We start from the raw sequence: 17,202 nt of genomic DNA on the forward strand, positions 1-17,202 counted from the left end.
GCCCAAGGTGCACACCTTATTTTACATAAAAGCTCGGGCTCTTGGGAGGACAGGGACATGAGGGTTCTCAGGGAAAGCCATCACATTAGTATTGATGGCTGGGCCTTGAAACACAACAATCCCGGAATGGCCAGGCACAAAATGCCTGTGCAATAGGCCTGACCATAGGCTTCTGGAGGTCTTGCTCTCCAGAGGCCCCAGTGGTCTAAGCCCGACCAGGGCTGTGCCCGACCAGGGCTGTAGGCCGCGTTGGGACGCATAAAGGGACGCAGGGCGCAGAACTCTGCCCGTTTCACCCCAGCATTTCGGGGAGGACAGGGAATTTGGCAAAGACAGTGGGAAGGATTTTTAAGGAGGAGAGTTCAGTGACATGATCTGAAACACAATAGTGCTGGTGATCTGGAGGCTGCCTTCTATGAGCCACTTCTGTCGGGAGCAGCCTGCCATCATGCCCTGATAAGCACAACACTAGTCCCAAGCCAGTGACCTCAGCAAATGCAAAAACATTCATACTTATAGTCTCCTGCATCTGATTCTTGCCATCATGTGAAACGTTGGCATTCCAATGTCTGTTGCACACACTTTGTTCATAGGTGTGCAATTTGAGTGCGTGCGCCTCATCACTGTCTTGGACAGAGCTCTGTCTCTAAGCTACACATGTGAAGCATTGGTGGTTCAGTGGTAGAATTCTCGCCTGCCACGCGGGAGACCCGGGTTCGATTCCCGGCCAATGCAAGGCTGTGTTCTTTTGACTTTGCTTTCTAAATCAAATATGGGAACTCAGTGGGGCATAAAATGGGAAACAGTGACCCCGACGTGATTTGAACACGCAACCTTCTGATCTGGAGTCAGACGCACTACCGTTGCGCCACGAGGTCCTTGCTTTTGGAGTCACATCAGCAAATGTTGTGAGCCTTTTCATTTTTGCCCACCTCCTTATATGCCTAGGGTTGTATTACAAGGTTTGGCTTTTTGTTTTCCATCCTATTGATGAAATTGAGTGCAGGTGCAGAGAGAACGCAGAGGATTGAAATGTTCAGGGAAAGGGTCTCACGCAGGAGCTCTAGACCAAAGGCACATTACTATGATTTATTAAAGTGCTTCATGCATGCAAAAGGAAACGTCCCTGGGTGGGCTTGAACCACCAACCTTTCGGTTAACAGCCGAACGTGCGAACCGATTGCGCCACAGAGACTAGTGACAAAAGCACATCTCCTGAGACCCAACATATATCTTTATGTGTGCGCGCCTGCCTTGAGCTTGTGTTATATAAGGCGTCTTTATCCTACGCAGCATTTGCCATTTGCTTAGTGTCTTGTCACTGTTGGGTGTTATGATGCGCAGACTACTATCTAATGGTGTTAGGGCCAGTATTACAACCAGTCCCAGTGTATGAGATACATGTATGACTTTTCTGTGGCCTTCTTAGCGTAGCTATCTGCTCCTCTGGTGGTGTTCTACCAGCCTGTCAGGCGTGTGTCTTGCCCATCCAATCTTCACTGTGGCATGTTAGACTTGTCTTCTCTGTGAGCGGAGTCTCCTTCCCAGAGCAGGTGCTTTCTCTGAACTCTTGCTTTGTAAGACTGCTGGGCAAGACCCTCCCTAGCCCCTCACTCAGATAGATACATTTACCTGCAGAGCTCAGCTTTGGAGAAAGAGAGGGGGCAGAGAGCGCAAAGGGGAAGGCCCAAGGTGCACACCTTATTTTACATAAAAGCTCGGGCTCTTGGGAGGACAGGGACATGAGGGTTCTCAGGGAAAGCCATCACATTAGTATTGATGGCTGGGCCTTGAAACACAACAATCCCGGAATGGCCAGGCACAAAATGCCTGTGCAATAGGCCCGACCATAGGCTTCTGGAGGTCTTGCTCTCCAGAGGCCCCAGTGGTCTAAGCCCGACCAGGGCTGTGCCGGACTAGGGCTGTAGGCCGCGTTGGGAGCGCGTTAGGGACGCATAAAGGGACGCAGGGCGCAGAACTCTGCCCGTTTCACCCCAGCATTTCGGGGAGGACAGGGAATTTGGCAAAGACAGTGGGAAGGATTTTTAAGGAGGAGAGTTCAGTGACATGATCTGAAACACAATAGTGCTGGTGATCTGGAGGCTGCCTTCTATGAGCCACTTCTGTCGGGAGCAGCCTGCCATCATGCCCTGATAACCACAACACTAGTCCCAAGCCAGTGACCTCAGCAAATGCAAAAACATTCATACTTATAGTCTCCTGCATCTGATTCTTGCCATCATGTGAAACGTTGGCATTCCAATGTCTGTTGCACACACTTTGTTCATAGGTGTGCAATTTGAGTGCGTGCGCCTCATCACTGTCTTGGACAGAGCTCTGTCTCTAAGCTACACATGTGAAGCATTGGTGGTTCAGTGGTAGAATTCTCGCCTGCCACGCGGGAGGCCTGGGTTCGATTCCCGGCCAATGCAAGGCTGTGTTCTTTTGACTTTGCTTTCTAAATCAAATATGGGAACTCAGTGGGGCATAAAATGGGAAACAGTGACCCCGACGTGATTTGAACACGCAACCTTCTGATCTGGAGTCAGACGCGCTACCGTTGCGCCACGAGGTCCTTGCTTTTGGAGTCACATCAGCAAATGTTGTGAGCCTTTTCATTTTTGCCCACCTCCTTATATGCCTAGGGTTGTATTACAAGGTTTGGCTTTTTGTTTTCCATCCTATTGATGAAATTGAGTGCAGGTGCAGAGAGAACGCAGAGGATTGAAATGTTCAGGGAAAGGGTCTCACGCAGGAGCTCTAGACCAAAGGCACATTACTATGATTTATTAAAGTGCTTCATGCATGCAAAAGGAAACGTCCCTGGGTGGGCTTGAACCACCAACCTTTCGGTTAACAGCCGAACACGCTAACCGATTGCGCCACAGAGACTAGTGACAAAAGCACATCTCCTGAGACCCAACATATATCTTTATGTGTGCGCGCCTGCCTTGAGCTTGTGTTATATAAGGCGTCTTTATCCTACGCAGCATTTGCCATTTGCTTAGTGTCTTGTCACTGTTGGGTGTTATGATGCGCAGACTACTATCTAATGGTGTTAGGGCCAGTATTATAACCAGTCCCAGTGTATGAGATACATGTATGACTTTTCTGTGGCCTTCTTAGCGTAGCTATCTGCTCCTCTGGTGGTGTTCTACCAGCCTGTCAGGCGTGTGTCTTGCCCATCCAATCTTCACTGTGGCATGTTAGACTTGTCTTCTCTGTGAGCGGAGTCTCCTTCCCAGAGCAGGTGCTTTCTCTGAACTCTTGCTTTGTAAGACTGCTGGGCAAGGCCCTCCCTAGCCCCTCACTCAGATAGATACATTTACCTGCAGAGCTCAGCTTTGGAGAAAGAGAGGGGGCAGAGAGCGCAAAGGGGAAGGCCCAAGGTGCACACCTTATTTTACATAAAAGCTCGGGCTCTTGGGAGGACAGGGACATGAGGGTTCTCAGGGAAAGCCATCACATTAGTATTGATGGCTGGGCCTTGAAACACAACAATCCCGGAATGGCCAGGCACAAAATGCCTGTGCAATAGGCCTGACCATAGGCTTCTGGAGGTCTTGCTCTCCAGAGGCCCCAGTGGTCTAAGCCCGACCAGGGCTGTGCCCGACCAGGGCTGTAGGCCGCGTTGGGAGCGCGTTAGGGACGCAGGGCGCAGAACTCTGCCCGTTTCACCCCAGCATTTCGGGGAGAACAGGGAATTTGGCAAAGACAGTGGGAAGGATTTTTAAGGAGGAGAGTTCAGTGACATGATCTGAAACACAATAGTGCTGGTGATCTGGAGGCTGCCTTCTATGAGCCCCTTCTGTCGGGAGCAGCCTGCCATCATGCCCTGATAACCACAACACTAGTCCCAAGCCAGTGACCTCAGCAAATGCAAAAACATTCATACTTATAGTCTCCTGCATCTGATTCTTGCCATCATGTGAAACGTTGGCATTCCAATGTCTGTTGCACACACTTTGTTCATAGGTGTGCAATTTGAGTGCGTGCGCCTCATCACTGTCTTGGACAGAGCTCTGTCTCTAAGCTACACATGTGAAGCATTGGTGGTTCAGTGGTAGAATTCTCGCCTGCCGCGCGGGAGGCCCGGGTTCGATTCCCGGCCAATGCAAGGCTGTGTTCTTTTGACTTTGCTTTCTAAATCAAATATGGGAACTCAGTGGGGCATAAAATGGGAAACAGTGACCCCGATGTGATTTGAACACGCAACCTTCTGATCTGGAGTCAGACGCGCTACCGTTGCGCCACGAGGTCCTTGCATTTGGAGTCACATCAGCAAATGTTGTGAGCCTTTTCATTTTTGCCCACCTCCTTATATGCCTAGGGTTGTATTACAAGGTTTGGCTTTTTGTTTTCCATCCTATTGATGAAATTGAGTGCAGGTGCAGAGAGAACGCAGAGGATTGAAATGTTCAGGGAAAGGGTCTCACGCAGGAGCTCTAGACCAAAGGCACATTACTATGATTTATTAAAGTGCTTCATGCATGCAAAAGGAAACGTCCCTGGGTGGGCTTGAACCACCAACCTTTCGGTTAACAGCCGAACGCGCTAACCGATTGCGCCAAAGAGACTAGAGACAAAAGCACATCTCCTGAGACTCAACATATATCTTTATGTGTGCGCGCCTGCCTTGAGCTTGTGTTATATAAGGCATCTTTATCCTACGCAGCATTTGCCATTTGCTTAGTGTCTTGTCACTGTTGGGTGTTATGATGCGCAGACTACTGTCTAATGGTGTTAGGGCCAGTATTACAACCAGTCCCAGTGTATGAGATACATGTATGACTTTTCTGTGGCCTTCTTAGCGTAGCTATCTGCTCCTCTGGTGGTGTTCTACCAGCCTGTCAGGCGTGTGTCTTGCCCATCCAATCTTCACTGTGGCATGTTAGACTTGTCTTCTCTGTGAGCGGAGTCTCCTTCCCAGAGCAGGTGCTTTCTCTGAACTCTTGCTTTGTAAGACTGCTGGGCAAGGCCCTCCCTAGCCCCTCACTCAGATAGATACATTTACCTGCAGAGCTCAGCTTTGGAGAAAGAGAGGAGGCAGAGAGCGCAAAGGGGAAGGCCCAAGGTGCACACCTTATTTTACATAAAAGCTCGGGCTCTTGGGAGGACAGGGACATGAGGGTTCTCAGGGAAAGCCATCACATTAGTATTGATGGCTGGGCCTTGAAACACAACAATCCCGGAATGGCCAGGCACAAAATGCCTGTGCAATAGGCCTGACCATAGGCTTCTGGAGGTCTTGCTCTCCAGAGGCCCCAGTGGTCTAAGCCCGACCAGGGCTGTGCCCGACCAGGGCTGTAGGCCGCGTTGGGAGCGCGTTGGGAGCGCGTTAGGGACGCATAAAGGGACGCAGGGCGCAGAACTCTGCCCGTTTCACCCCAGCATTTCGGGGAGGACAGGGAATTTGGCAAAGACAGTGGGAAGGATTTTTAAGGAGGAGAGTTCAGTGACATGATCTGAAACACAATAGTGCTGGTGATCTGGAGGCTGCCTTCTATGAGCCACTTCTGTCGGGAGCAGCCTGCCATCATGCCCTGATAAGCACAACACTAGTCCCAAGCCAGTGACCTCAGCAAATGCAAAAACATTCATACTTATAGTCTCCTGCATCTGATTCTTGCCATCATGTGAAACGTTGGCATTCCAATGTCTGTTGCACACACTTTGTTCATAGGTGTGCAATTTGAGTGCGTGCGCCTCATCACTGTCTTGGACAGAGCTCTGTCTCTAAGCTACACATGTGAAGCATTGGTGGTTCAGTGGTAGAATTCTCGCCTGCCACGCGGGAGGCCCGGGTTCGATTCCCGGCCAATGCAAGGCTGTGTTCTTTTGACTTTGCTTTCTAAATCAAATATGGGAACTCAGTGGGGCATAAAATGGGAAACAGTGACCCCGACGTGATTTGAACACGCAACCTTCTGATCTGGAGTCAGACGCGCTACCGTTGCGCCACGAGGTCCTTGCTTTTGGAGTCACATCAGCAAATGTTGTGAGCCTTTTCATTTTTGCCCACCTCCTTATCTGCCTAGGGTTGTATTACAAGGTTTGGCTTTTTGTTTTCCATCCTATTGATGAAATTGAGTGCAGGTGCAGAGAGAACGCAGAGGATTGAAATGTTCAGGGAAAGGGTCTCACGCAGGAGCTCTAGACCAAAGGCACATTACTATGATTTATTAAAGTGCTTCATGCATGCAAAAGGAAACGTCCCTGGGTGTGCTTGAACCACCAACCTTTCGGTTAACAGTCGAACGCGCTAACCGATTGCGCCACAAAGACTAGTGACAAAAGCACATCTCCTGAGACTCAACATATATCTTTATGTGTGCGCGCCTGCCTTGAGCTTGTGTTATATAAGGCGTCTTTATCCTACGCAGCATTTGCCATTTGCTTAGTGTCTTGTCACTGTTGGGTGTTATGATGCGCAGACTACTATCTAATGGTGTTAGGGCCAGTATTACAACCAGTCCCAGTGTATGAGATACATGTATGACTTTTCTGTGGCCTTCTTAGCGTAGCTATCTGCTCCTCTGGTGGTGTTCTACCAGCCTGTCAGGCGTGTGTCTTGCCCATCCAATCTTCACTGTGGCATGTTAGACTTGTCTTCTCTGTGAGCGGAGTCTCCTTCCCAGAGCAGGTGCTTTCTCTGAACTCTTGCTTTGTAAGACTGCTGGGCAAGGCCCTCCCTAGCCCCTCACTCAGATAGATACATTTACCTGCAGAGCTCAGCTTTGGAGAAAGAGAGGGGGCAGAGAGCGCAAAGGGGAAGGCCCAAGGTGCACACCTTATTTTACATAAAAGCTCGGGCTCTTGGGAGGACAGGGACATGAGGGTTCTCAGGGAAAGCCATCACATTAGTATTGATGGCTGGGCCTTGAAACACAACAATCCCGGAATGGCCAGGCACAAAATGCCTGTGCAATAGGCCTGACCATAGGCTTCTGGAGGTCTTGCTCTCCAGAGGCCCCAGTGGTCTAAGCCCGACCAGGGCTGTGCCCGACCAGGGCTGTAGGCCGCGTTGGGAGCGCTTTAGGGACGCAGGGCGCAGAACTCTGCCCGTTTCACCCCAGCATTTCGGGGAGGACAGGGAATTTGGCAAAGACAGTGGGAAGGATTTTTAAGGAGGAGAGTTCAGTGACATGATCTGAAACACAATAGTGCTGGTGATCTGGAGGCTGCCTTCTATGAGCCACTTCTGTCGGGAGCAGCCTGCCATCATGCCCTGATAAGCACAACACTAGTCCCAAGCCAGTGACCTCAGCAAATGCAAAAACATTCATACTTATAGTCTCCTGCATCTGATTCTTGCCATCATGTGAAACGTTGGCATTCCAATGTCTGTTGCACACACTTTGTTCATAGGTGTGCAATTTGAGTGCGTGCGCCTCATCACTGTCTTGGACAGAGCTCTGTCTCTAAGCTACACATGTGAAGCATTGGTGGTTCAGTGGTAGAATTCTCGCCTGCCACGCGGGAGGCCCGGGTTCGATTCCCGGCCAATGCAAGGCTGTGTTCTTTTGACTTTGCTTTCTAAATCAAATATGGGAACTCAGTGGGGCATAAAATGGGAAACAGTGACCCCGACGTGATTTGAACACGCAACCTTCTGATCTGGAGTCAGACGCGCTACCGTTGCGCCACGAGGTCCTTGCTTTTGGAGTCACATCAGCAAATGTTGTGAGCCTTTTCATTTTTGCCCACCTCCTTATCTGCCTAGGGTTGTATTACAAGGTTTGGCTTTTTGTTTTCCATCCTATTGATGAAATTGAGTGCAGGTGCAGAGAGAACGCAAAGGATTGAAATGTTCAGGGAAAGGGTCTCACGCAGGAGCTCTAGACCAAAGGCACATTACTATGATTTATTAAAGTGCTTCATGCATGCAAAAGGAAACGTCCCTGGGTGTGCTTGAACCACCAACCTTTCGGTTAACAGTCGAACACGCTAACCGATTGCGCCACAAAGACTAGTGACAAAAGCACATCTCCTGAGACTCAACATATATCTTTATGTGTGCGCGCCTGCCTTGAGCTTGTGTTATATAAGGCGTCTTTATCCTACGCAGCATTTGCCATTTGCTTAGTGTCTTGTCACTGTTGGGTGTTATGATGCGCAGACTACTATCTAATGGTGTTAGGGCCAGTATTACAACCAGTCCCAGTGTATGAGATACATGTATGACTTTTCTGTGGCCTTCTTAGCGTAGCTATCTGCTCCTCTGGTGGTGTTCTACCAGCCTGTCAGGCGTGTGTCTTGCCCATCCAATCTTCACTGTGGCATGTTAGACTTGTCTTCTCTGTGAGCGGAGTCTCCTTCCCAGAGCAGGTGCTTTCTCTGAACTCTTGCTTTGTAAGACTGCTGGGCAAGGCCCTCCCTAGCCCCTCACTCAGATAGATACATTTACCTGCAGAGCTCAGCTTTGGAGAAAGAGAGGGGGCAGAGAGCGCAAAGGGGAAGGCCCAAGGTGCACACCTTATTTTACATAAAAGCTCGGGCTCTTGGGAGGACAGGGACATGAGGGTTCTCAGGGAAAGCCATCACATTAGTATTGATGGCTGGGCCTTGAAACACAACAATCCCGGAATGGCCAGGCACAAAATGCCTGTGCAATAGGCCTGACCATAGGCTTCTGGAGGTCTTGCTCTCCAGAGGCCCCAGTGGTCTAAGCCCGACCAGGGCTGTGCCCGACCAGGGCTGTAGGCCGCGTTGGGAGCGCGTTAGGGACGCAGGGCGCAGAACTCTGCCCGTTTCACCCCAGCATTTCGGGGAGGACAGGGAATTTGGCAAAGACAGTGGGAAGGATTTTTAAGGAGGAGAGTTCAGTGACATGATCTGAAACACAATAGTGCTGGTGATCTGGAGGCTGCCTTCTATGAGCCACTTCTGTCGGGAGCAGCCTGCCATCATGCCCTGATAACCACAACACTAGTCCCAAGCCAGTGACCTCAGCAAATGCAAAAACATTCATACTTATAGTCTCCTGCATCTGATTCTTGCCATCATGTGAAACGTTGGCATTCCAATGTCTGTTGCACACACTTTGTTCATAGGTGTGCAATTTGAGTGCGTGCGCCTCATCACTGTCTTGGACAGAGCTCTGTCTCTAAGCTACACATGTGAAGCATTGGTGGTTCAGTGGTAGAATTCTCGCCTGCCACGCGGGAGGCCCGGGGTCGATTCCCGGCCAATGCAAGGCTGTGTTCTTTTGACTTTGCTTTCTAAATCAAATATGGGAACTCAGTGGGGCATAAAATGGGAAACAGTGACCCCGACGTGATTTGAACACGCAACCTTCTGATCTGGAGTCAGACGCGCTACCGTTGCGCCACGAGGTCCTTGCTTTTGGAGTCACATCAGCAAATGTTGTGAGCCTTTTCATTTTTGCCCACCTCCTTTTATGCCTAGGGTTGTATTACAAGGTTTGGCTTTTTGTTTTCCATCCTATTGATGAAATTGAGTGCAGGTGCAGAGAGAACGCAGAGGATTGAAATGTTCAGGGAAAGGGTCTCACGCAGGAGCTCTAGACCAAAGGCACATTACTATGATTTATTAAAGTGCTTCATGCATGCAAAAGGAAACGTCCCTGGGTGGGCTTGAACCACCAACCTTTCGGTTAACAGCCGAACGCGCTAACCGATTGCGCCAAAGAGACTAGAGACAAAAGCACATCTCCTGAGACTCAACATATATCTTTATGTGTGCGCGCCTGCCTTGAGCTTGTGTTATATAAGGCGTCTTTATCCTACGCAGCATTTGCCATTTGCTTAGTGTCTTGTCACTGTTGGGTGTTATGATGCGCAGACTACTGTCTAATGGTGTTAGGGCCAGTATTACAACCAGTCCCAGTGTATGAGATACATGTATGACTTTTCTGTGGCCTTCTTAGCGTAGCTATCTGCTCCTCTGGTGGTGTTCTACCAGCCTGTCAGGCGTGTGTCTTGCCCATCCAATCTTCACTGTGGCATGTTAGACTTGTCTTCTCTGTGAGCGGAGTCTCCTTCCCAGAGCAGGTGCTTTCTCTGAACTCTTGCTTTGTAAGACTGCTGGGCAAGGCCCTCCCTAGCCCCTCACTCAGATAGATACATTTACCTGCAGAGCTCAGCTATGGAGAAAGAGAGGGGGCAGAGAGCGCAAAGGGGAAGGCCCAAGGTGCACACCTTATTTTACATAAAAGCTCGGGCTCTTGGGAGGACAGGGACATGAGGGTTCTCAGGGAAAGCCATCACATTAGTATTGATGGCTGGGCCTTGAAACACAACAATCCCGGAATGGCCAGGCACAAAATGCCTGTGCAATAAATAGGCCTGACCATAGGCTTCTGGAGGTCTTGCTCTCCAGAGGCCCCAGTGGTCTAAGCCCGACCAGGGCTGTGCCCGACCAGGGCTGTAGGCCGCGTTGGGACGCATAAAGGGACGCAGGGCGCAGAACTCTGCCCGTTTCACCCCAGCATTTCGGGGAGGACAGGGAATTTGGCAAAGACAGTGGGAAGGATTTTTAAGGAGGAGAGTTCAGTGACATGATCTGAAACACAATAGTGCTGGTGATCTGGAGGCTGCCTTCTATGAGCCACTTCTGTCGGGAGCAGCCTGCCATCATGCCCTGATAAGCACAACACTAGTCCCAAGCCAGTGACCTCAGCAAATGCAAAAACATTCATACTTATAGTCTCCTGCATCTGATTCTTGCCATCATGTGAAACGTTGGCATTCCAATGTCTGTTGCACACACTTTGTTCATAGGTGTGCAATTTGAGTGCGTGCGCCTCATCACTGTCTTGGACAGAGCTCTGTCTCTAAGCTACACATGTGAAGCATTGGTGGTTCAGTGGTAGAATTCTCGCCTGCCACGCGGGAGGCCCGGGTTCGATTCCCGGCAAATGCAAGGCTGTGTTCTTTTGACTTTGCTTTCTAAATCAAATATGGGAACTCAGTGGGGCATAAAATGGGAAACAGTGACCCCGACGTGATTTGAACACGCAACCTTCTGATCTGGAGTCAGACGCGCTACCGTTGCGCCACGAGGTCCTTGCTTTTGGAGTCACATCAGCAAATGTTGTGAGCCTTTTCATTTTTGCCCACCTCCTTATATGCCTAGGGTTGTATTACAAGGTTTGGCTTTTTGTTTTCCATCCTATTGATGAAATTGAGTGCAGGTGCAGAGAGAACGCAGAGGATTGAAATGTTCAGGGAAAGGGTCTCACGCAGGAGCTCTAGACCAAAGGCACATTACTATGATTTATTAAAGTGCTTCATGCATGCAAAAGGAAACGTCCCTGGGTGGGCTTGAACCACCAACCTTTCGGTTAACAGCCGAACACGCTAACCGATTGCGCCACAGAGACTAGTGACAAAAGCACATCTCCTGAGACCCAACATATATCTTTATGTGTGCGCGCCTGCCTTGAGCTTGTGTTATATAAGGCGTCTTTATCCTACGCAGCATTTGCCATTTGCTTAGTGTCTTGTCACTGTTGGGTGTTATGATGCGCAGACTACTATCTAATGGTGTTAGGGCCAGTATTACAACCAGTCCCAGTGTATGAGATACATGTATGACTTTTCTGTGGCCTTCTTAGCGTAGCTATCTGCTCCTCTGGTGGTGTTCTACCAGCCTGTCAGGCGTGTGTCTTGCCCATCCAATCTTCACTGTGGCATGTTAGACTTGTCTTCTCTGTGAGCGGAGTCTCCTTCCCAGAGCAGGTGCTTTCTCTGAACTCTTGCTTTGTAAGACTGCTGGGCAAGGCCCTCCCTAGCCCCTCACTCAGATAGATACATTTACCTGCAGAGCTCAGCTTTGGAGAAAGAGAGGGGGCAGAGAGCGCAAAGGGGAAGGCCCAAGGTGCACACCTTATTTTACATAAAAGCTCGGGCTCTTGGGAGGACAGGGACATGAGGGTTCTCAGGGAAAGCCATCACATTAGTATTGATGGCTGGGCCTTGAAACACAACAATCCCGGAATGGCCAGGCACAAAATGCCTGTGCAATAGGCCTGACCATAGGCTTCTGGAGGTCTTGCTCTCCAGAGGCCCCAGTGGTCTAAGCCCGACCAGGGCTGTGCCCGACCAGGGCTGTAGGCCGCGTTGGGAGCGCGTTAGGGACGCAGGGCGCAGAACTCTGCCCGTTTCACCCCAGCATTTCGGGGAGAACAGGGAATTTGGCAAAGACAGTGGGAAGGATTTTTAAGGAGGAGAGTTCAGTGACATGATCTGAAACACAATAGTGCTGGTGATCTGGAGGCTGCCTTCTATGAGCCCCTTCTGTCGGGAGCAGCCTGCCATCATGCCCTGATAACCACAACACTAGTCCCAAGCCAGTAACCTCAGCAAATGCAAAAACATTCATACTTATAGTCTCCTGCATCTGATTCTTGCCATCATGTGAAACGTTGGCATTCCAATGTCTGTTGCACACACTTTGTTCATAGGTGTGCAATTTGAGTGCGTGCGCCTCATCACTGTCTTGGACAGAGCTCTGTCTCTAAGCTACACATGTGAAGCATTGGTGGTTCAGTGGTAGAATTCTCGCCTGCCGCGCGGGAGGCCCGGGTTCGATTCCCGGCCAATGCAAGGCTGTGTTCTTTTGACTTTGCTTTCTAAATCAAATATGGGAACTCAGTGGGGCATAAAATGGGAAACAGTGACCCCGATGTGATTTGAACACGCAACCTTCTGATCTGGAGTCAGACGCGCTACCGTTGCGCCACGAGGTCCTTGCATTTGGAGTCACATCAGCAAATGTTGTGAGCCTTTTCATTTTTGCCCACCTCCTTATATGCCTAGGGTTGTATTACAAGGTTTGGCTTTTTGTTTTCCATCCTATTGATGAAATTGAGTGCAGGTGCAGAGAGAACGCAGAGGATTGAAATGTTCAGGGAAAGGGTCTCACGCAGGAGCTCTAGACCAAAGGCACATTACTATGATTTATTAAAGTGCTTCATGCATGCAAAAGGAAACGTCCCTGGGTGGGCTTGAACCACCAACCTTTCGGTTAACAGCCGAACGCGCTAACCGATTGCGCCAAAGAGACTAGAGACAAAAGCACATCTCCTGAGACTCAACATATATCTTTATGTGTGCGCGCCTGCCTTGAGCTTGTGTTATATAAGGCATCTTTATCCTACGCAGCATTTGCCATTTGCTTAGTGTCTTGTCACTGTTGGGTGTTATGATGCGCAGACTACTGTCTAATGGTGTTAGGGCCAGTATTACAACCAGTCCCAGTGTATGAGATACATGTATGACTTTTCTGTGGCCTTCTTAGCGTAGCTATCTGCTCCTCTGGTGGTGTTCTACCAGCCTGTCAGGCGTGTGTCTTGCCCATCCAATCTTCACTGTGGCATGTTAGACTTGTCTTCTCTGTGAGCGGAGTCTCCTTCCCAGAGCAGGTGCTTTCTCTGAACTCTTGCTTTGTAAGACTGCTGGGCAAGGCCCTCCCTAGCCCCTCACTCAGATAGATACATTTACCTGCAGAGCTCAGCTTTGGAGAAAGAGAGGAGGCAGAGAGCGCAAAGGGGAAGGCCCAAGGTGCACACCTTATTTTACATAAAAGCTCGGGCTCTTGGGAGGACAGGGACATGAGGGTTCTCAGGGAAAGCCATCACATTAGTATTGATGGCTGGGCCTTGAAACACAACAATCCCGGAATGGCCAGGCACAAAATGCCTGTGCAATAGGCCTGACCATAGGCTTCTGGAGGTCTTGCTCTCCAGAGGCCCCAGTGGTCTAAGCCCGACCAGGGCTGTGCCCGACCAGGGCTGTAGGCCGCGTTGGGAGCGCGTTGGGAGCGCGTTAGGGACGCATAAAGGGACGCAGGGCGCAGAACTCTGCCCGTTTCACCCCAGCATTTCGGGGAGGACAGGGAATTTGGCAAAGACAGTGGGAAGGATTTTTAAGGAGGAGAGTTCAGTGACATGATCTGAAACACAATAGTGCTGGTGATCTGGAGGCTGCCTTCTATGAGCCACTTCTGTCGGGAGCAGCCTGCCATCATGCCCTGATAAGCACAACACTAGTCCCAAGCCAGTGACCTCAGCAAATGCAAAAACATTCATACTTATAGTCTCCTGCATCTGATTCTTGCCATCATGTGAAACGTTGGCATTCCAATGTCTGTTGCACACACTTTGTTCATAGGTGTGCAATTTGAGTGCGTGCGCCTCATCACTGTCTTGGACAGAGCTCTGTCTCTAAGCTACACATGTGAAGCATTGGTGGTTCAGTGGTAGAATTCTCGCCTGCCACGCGGGAGGCCCGGGTTCGATTCCCGGCCAATGCAAGGCTGTGTTCTTTTGACTTTGCTTTCTAAATCAAATATGGGAACTCAGTGGGGCATAAAATGGGAAACAGTGACCCCGACGTGATTTGAACACGCAACCTTCTGATCTGGAGTCAGACGCGCTACCGTTGCGCCACGAGGTCCTTGCTTTTGGAGTCACATCAGCAAATGTTGTGAGCCTTTTCATTTTTGCCCACCTCCTTATCTGCCTAGGGTTGTATTACAAGGTTTGGCTTTTTGTTTTCCATCCTATTGATGAAATTGAGTGCAGGTGCAGAGAGAACGCAGAGGATTGAAATGTTCAGGGAAAGGGTCTCACGCAGGAGCTCTAGACCAAAGGCACATTACTATGATTTATTAAAGTGCTTCATGCATGCAAAAGGAAACGTCCCTGGGTGTGCTTGAACCACCAACCTTTCGGTTAACAGTCGAACGCGCTAACCGATTGCGCCACAAAGACTAGTGACAAAAGCACATCTCCTGAGACTCAACATTTATCTTTATGTGTGCGCGCCTGCCTTGAGCTTGTGTTATATAAGGCGTCTTTATCCTACGCAGCATTTGCCATTTGCTTAGTGTCTTGTCACTGTTGGGTGTTATGATGCGCAGACTACTATCTAATGGTGTTAGGGCCAGTATTACAACCAGTCCCAGTGTATGAGATACATGTATGACTTTTCTGTGGCCTTCTTAGCGTAGCTATCTGCTCCTCTGGTGGTGTTCTACCAGCCTGTCAGGCGTGTGTCTTGCCCATCCAATCTTCACTGTGGCATGTTAGACTTGTCTTCTCTGTGAGCGGAGTCTCCTTCCCAGAGCAGGTGCTTTCTCTGAACTCTTGCTTTGTAAGACTGCTGGGCAAGGCCCTCCCTAGCCCCTCACTCAGATAGATACATTTACCTGCAGAGCTCAGCTTTGGAGAAAGAGAGGGGGCAGAGAGCGCAAAGGGGAAGGCCCAAGGTGCACACCTTATTTTACATAAAAGCTCGGGCTCTTGGGAGGACAGGGACATGAGGGTTCTCAGGGAAAGCCATCACATTAGTATTGATGGCTGGGCCTTGAAACACAACAATCCCGGAATGGCCAGGCACAAAATGCCTGTGCAATAGGCCTGACCATAGGCTTCTGGAGGTCTTGCTCTCCAGAGGCCCCAGTGGTCTAAGCCCGACCAGGGCTGTGCCCGACCAGGGCTGTAGGCCGCGTTGGGAGCGCTTTAGGGACGCAGGGCGCAGAACTCTGCCCGTTTCACCCCAGCATTTCGGGGAGGACAGGGAATTTGGCAAAGACAGTGGGAAGGATTTTTAAGGAGGAGAGTTCAGTGACATGATCTGAAACACAATAGTGCTGGTGATCTGGAGGCTGCCTTCTATGAGCCACTTCTGTCGGGAGCAGCCTGCCATCATGCCCTGATAGGCACAACACTAGTCCCAAGCCAGTGACCTCAGCAAATGCAAAAACATTCATACTTATAGTCTCCTGCATCTGATTCTTGCCATCATGTGAAACGTTGGCATTCCAATGTCTGTTGCACACACTTTGTTCATAGGTGTGCAATTTGAGTGCGTGCGCCTCATCACTGTCTTGGACAGAGCTCTGTCTCTAAGCTACACATGTGAAGCATTGGTGGTTCAGTGGTAGAATTCTCGCCTGCCACGCGGGAGGCCCGGGTTCGATTCCCGGCCAATGCAAGGCTGTGTTCTTTTGACTTTGCTTTCTAAATCAAATATGGGAACTCAGTGGGGCATAAAATGGGAAACAGTGACCCCGACGTGATTTGAACACGCAACCTTCTGATCTGGAGTCAGACGCGCTACCGTTGCGCCACGAGGTCCTTGCTTTTGGAGTCACATCAGCAAATGTTGTGAGCCTTTTCATTTTTGCCCACCTCCTTATCTGCCTAGGGTTGTATTACAAGGTTTGGCTTTTTGTTTTCCATCCTATTGATGAAATTGAGTGCAGGTGCAGAGAGAACGCAAAGGATTGAAATGTTCAGGGAAAGGGTCTCACGCAGGAGCTCTAGACCAAAGGCACATTACTATGATTTATTAAAGTGCTTCATGCATGCAAAAGGAAACGTCCCTGGGTGTGCTTGAACCACCAACCTTTCGGTTAACAGTCGAACACGCTAACCGATTGCGCCACAAAGACTAGTGACAAAAGCACATCTCCTGAGACTCAACATATATCTTTATGTGTGCGCGCCTGCCTTAAGCTTGTGTTATATAAGGCGTCTTTATCCTACGCAGCATTTGCCATTTGCTTAGTGTCTTGTCACTGTTGGGTGTTATGATGCGCAGACTACTATCTAATGGTGTTAGGGCCAGTATTACAACCAGTCCCAGTGTATGAGATACATGTATGACTTTTCTGTGGCCTTCTTAGCGTAGCTATCTGCTCCTCTGGTGGTGTTCTACCAGCCTGTCAGGCGTGTGTCTTGCCCATCCAATCTTCACTGTGGCATGTTAGACTTGTCTTCTCTGTGAGCGGAGTCTCCTTCCCAGAGCAGGTGCTTTCTCTGAACTCTTGCTTTGTAAGACTGCTGGGCAAGGCCCTCCCTAGCCCCTCACTCAGATAGATACATTTACCTGCAGAGCTCAGCTTTGGAGAAAGAGAGGGGGCAGAGAGCGCAAAGGGGAAGGCCCAAGGTGCACACCTTATTTTACATAAAAGCTCGGGCTCTTGGGAGGACAGGGACATGAGGGTTCTCAGGGAAAGCCATCACATTAGTATTGATGGCTGGGCCTTGAAACACAACAATCCCGGAATGGCCAGGCACAAAATGCCTGTGCAATAGGCCTGACCATAGGCTTCTGGAGGTCTTGCTCTCCAGAGGCCCCAGTGGTCTAAGCCCGACCAGGGCTGTGCCCGACCAGGGCTGTAGGCCGCGTTGGGAGCGCGTTAGGGACGCAGGGCGCAGAACTCTGCCCG

The 17,202-nt window shown here is 50.0% G+C and overlaps 28 non-coding genes across 28 annotated transcripts; 10 read left to right on the plus strand and 18 right to left on the minus strand.

Annotated features, from left to right (window-relative positions):
- Positions 1 to 664: 664 nt before the first annotated feature.
- On the plus strand, positions 665 to 735 carry TRNAG-GCC (transfer RNA glycine (anticodon GCC)). The gene has a single exon. It is a non-coding gene; the product is annotated as a tRNA-Gly (tRNA).
- A 71-nt stretch (positions 736 to 806) lies between these two features.
- Positions 807 to 878, minus strand: TRNAW-CCA (transfer RNA tryptophan (anticodon CCA)). Its single transcript has one exon. It is a non-coding gene; the product is annotated as a tRNA-Trp (tRNA).
- Positions 879 to 1,121: 243 nt separating this feature from the next.
- Positions 1,122 to 1,195, minus strand: TRNAN-GUU (transfer RNA asparagine (anticodon GUU)). Its single transcript has one exon. It is a non-coding gene; the product is annotated as a tRNA-Asn (tRNA).
- Positions 1,196 to 2,361: 1,166 nt separating this feature from the next.
- TRNAG-GCC (transfer RNA glycine (anticodon GCC)) lies at positions 2,362 to 2,432 on the plus strand. Its single transcript has one exon. It is a non-coding gene; the product is annotated as a tRNA-Gly (tRNA).
- Positions 2,433 to 2,503: 71 nt separating this feature from the next.
- On the minus strand, positions 2,504 to 2,575 carry TRNAW-CCA (transfer RNA tryptophan (anticodon CCA)). Its single transcript has one exon. It is a non-coding gene; the product is annotated as a tRNA-Trp (tRNA).
- Positions 2,576 to 2,818: 243 nt separating this feature from the next.
- TRNAN-GUU (transfer RNA asparagine (anticodon GUU)) lies at positions 2,819 to 2,892 on the minus strand. Its single transcript has one exon. It is a non-coding gene; the product is annotated as a tRNA-Asn (tRNA).
- Positions 2,893 to 4,046: 1,154 nt separating this feature from the next.
- On the plus strand, positions 4,047 to 4,117 carry TRNAG-GCC (transfer RNA glycine (anticodon GCC)). Its single transcript has one exon. It is a non-coding gene; the product is annotated as a tRNA-Gly (tRNA).
- Positions 4,118 to 4,188: 71 nt separating this feature from the next.
- On the minus strand, positions 4,189 to 4,260 carry TRNAW-CCA (transfer RNA tryptophan (anticodon CCA)). The gene has a single exon. It is a non-coding gene; the product is annotated as a tRNA-Trp (tRNA).
- Positions 4,261 to 4,503: 243 nt separating this feature from the next.
- On the minus strand, positions 4,504 to 4,577 carry TRNAN-GUU (transfer RNA asparagine (anticodon GUU)). The gene has a single exon. It is a non-coding gene; the product is annotated as a tRNA-Asn (tRNA).
- A 1,177-nt stretch (positions 4,578 to 5,754) lies between these two features.
- TRNAG-GCC (transfer RNA glycine (anticodon GCC)) lies at positions 5,755 to 5,825 on the plus strand. Its single transcript has one exon. It is a non-coding gene; the product is annotated as a tRNA-Gly (tRNA).
- Positions 5,826 to 5,896: 71 nt separating this feature from the next.
- Positions 5,897 to 5,968, minus strand: TRNAW-CCA (transfer RNA tryptophan (anticodon CCA)). Its single transcript has one exon. It is a non-coding gene; the product is annotated as a tRNA-Trp (tRNA).
- A 243-nt stretch (positions 5,969 to 6,211) lies between these two features.
- TRNAN-GUU (transfer RNA asparagine (anticodon GUU)) lies at positions 6,212 to 6,285 on the minus strand. The gene has a single exon. It is a non-coding gene; the product is annotated as a tRNA-Asn (tRNA).
- Positions 6,286 to 7,439: 1,154 nt separating this feature from the next.
- On the plus strand, positions 7,440 to 7,510 carry TRNAG-GCC (transfer RNA glycine (anticodon GCC)). The gene has a single exon. It is a non-coding gene; the product is annotated as a tRNA-Gly (tRNA).
- Positions 7,511 to 7,581: 71 nt separating this feature from the next.
- On the minus strand, positions 7,582 to 7,653 carry TRNAW-CCA (transfer RNA tryptophan (anticodon CCA)). Its single transcript has one exon. It is a non-coding gene; the product is annotated as a tRNA-Trp (tRNA).
- A 1,471-nt stretch (positions 7,654 to 9,124) lies between these two features.
- TRNAG-GCC (transfer RNA glycine (anticodon GCC)) lies at positions 9,125 to 9,195 on the plus strand. Its single transcript has one exon. It is a non-coding gene; the product is annotated as a tRNA-Gly (tRNA).
- A 71-nt stretch (positions 9,196 to 9,266) lies between these two features.
- Positions 9,267 to 9,338, minus strand: TRNAW-CCA (transfer RNA tryptophan (anticodon CCA)). The gene has a single exon. It is a non-coding gene; the product is annotated as a tRNA-Trp (tRNA).
- A 243-nt stretch (positions 9,339 to 9,581) lies between these two features.
- TRNAN-GUU (transfer RNA asparagine (anticodon GUU)) lies at positions 9,582 to 9,655 on the minus strand. Its single transcript has one exon. It is a non-coding gene; the product is annotated as a tRNA-Asn (tRNA).
- Positions 9,656 to 10,813: 1,158 nt separating this feature from the next.
- Positions 10,814 to 10,884, plus strand: TRNAG-GCC (transfer RNA glycine (anticodon GCC)). The gene has a single exon. It is a non-coding gene; the product is annotated as a tRNA-Gly (tRNA).
- Positions 10,885 to 10,955: 71 nt separating this feature from the next.
- On the minus strand, positions 10,956 to 11,027 carry TRNAW-CCA (transfer RNA tryptophan (anticodon CCA)). Its single transcript has one exon. It is a non-coding gene; the product is annotated as a tRNA-Trp (tRNA).
- A 243-nt stretch (positions 11,028 to 11,270) lies between these two features.
- TRNAN-GUU (transfer RNA asparagine (anticodon GUU)) lies at positions 11,271 to 11,344 on the minus strand. Its single transcript has one exon. It is a non-coding gene; the product is annotated as a tRNA-Asn (tRNA).
- A 1,154-nt stretch (positions 11,345 to 12,498) lies between these two features.
- TRNAG-GCC (transfer RNA glycine (anticodon GCC)) lies at positions 12,499 to 12,569 on the plus strand. Its single transcript has one exon. It is a non-coding gene; the product is annotated as a tRNA-Gly (tRNA).
- Positions 12,570 to 12,640: 71 nt separating this feature from the next.
- TRNAW-CCA (transfer RNA tryptophan (anticodon CCA)) lies at positions 12,641 to 12,712 on the minus strand. Its single transcript has one exon. It is a non-coding gene; the product is annotated as a tRNA-Trp (tRNA).
- A 243-nt stretch (positions 12,713 to 12,955) lies between these two features.
- On the minus strand, positions 12,956 to 13,029 carry TRNAN-GUU (transfer RNA asparagine (anticodon GUU)). Its single transcript has one exon. It is a non-coding gene; the product is annotated as a tRNA-Asn (tRNA).
- Positions 13,030 to 14,206: 1,177 nt separating this feature from the next.
- TRNAG-GCC (transfer RNA glycine (anticodon GCC)) lies at positions 14,207 to 14,277 on the plus strand. The gene has a single exon. It is a non-coding gene; the product is annotated as a tRNA-Gly (tRNA).
- A 71-nt stretch (positions 14,278 to 14,348) lies between these two features.
- TRNAW-CCA (transfer RNA tryptophan (anticodon CCA)) lies at positions 14,349 to 14,420 on the minus strand. The gene has a single exon. It is a non-coding gene; the product is annotated as a tRNA-Trp (tRNA).
- Positions 14,421 to 14,663: 243 nt separating this feature from the next.
- Positions 14,664 to 14,737, minus strand: TRNAN-GUU (transfer RNA asparagine (anticodon GUU)). Its single transcript has one exon. It is a non-coding gene; the product is annotated as a tRNA-Asn (tRNA).
- A 1,154-nt stretch (positions 14,738 to 15,891) lies between these two features.
- TRNAG-GCC (transfer RNA glycine (anticodon GCC)) lies at positions 15,892 to 15,962 on the plus strand. Its single transcript has one exon. It is a non-coding gene; the product is annotated as a tRNA-Gly (tRNA).
- A 71-nt stretch (positions 15,963 to 16,033) lies between these two features.
- Positions 16,034 to 16,105, minus strand: TRNAW-CCA (transfer RNA tryptophan (anticodon CCA)). The gene has a single exon. It is a non-coding gene; the product is annotated as a tRNA-Trp (tRNA).
- Between the last annotated feature and the right edge of the window lie 1,097 nt (positions 16,106 to 17,202).

This window comes from Triturus cristatus, chromosome 4_2 (genome assembly GCF_964204655.1).
Source record: "Triturus cristatus chromosome 4_2, aTriCri1.1, whole genome shotgun sequence".
In the NCBI taxonomy this organism is placed as follows: Eukaryota; Metazoa; Chordata; class Amphibia; order Caudata; family Salamandridae; genus Triturus; species Triturus cristatus.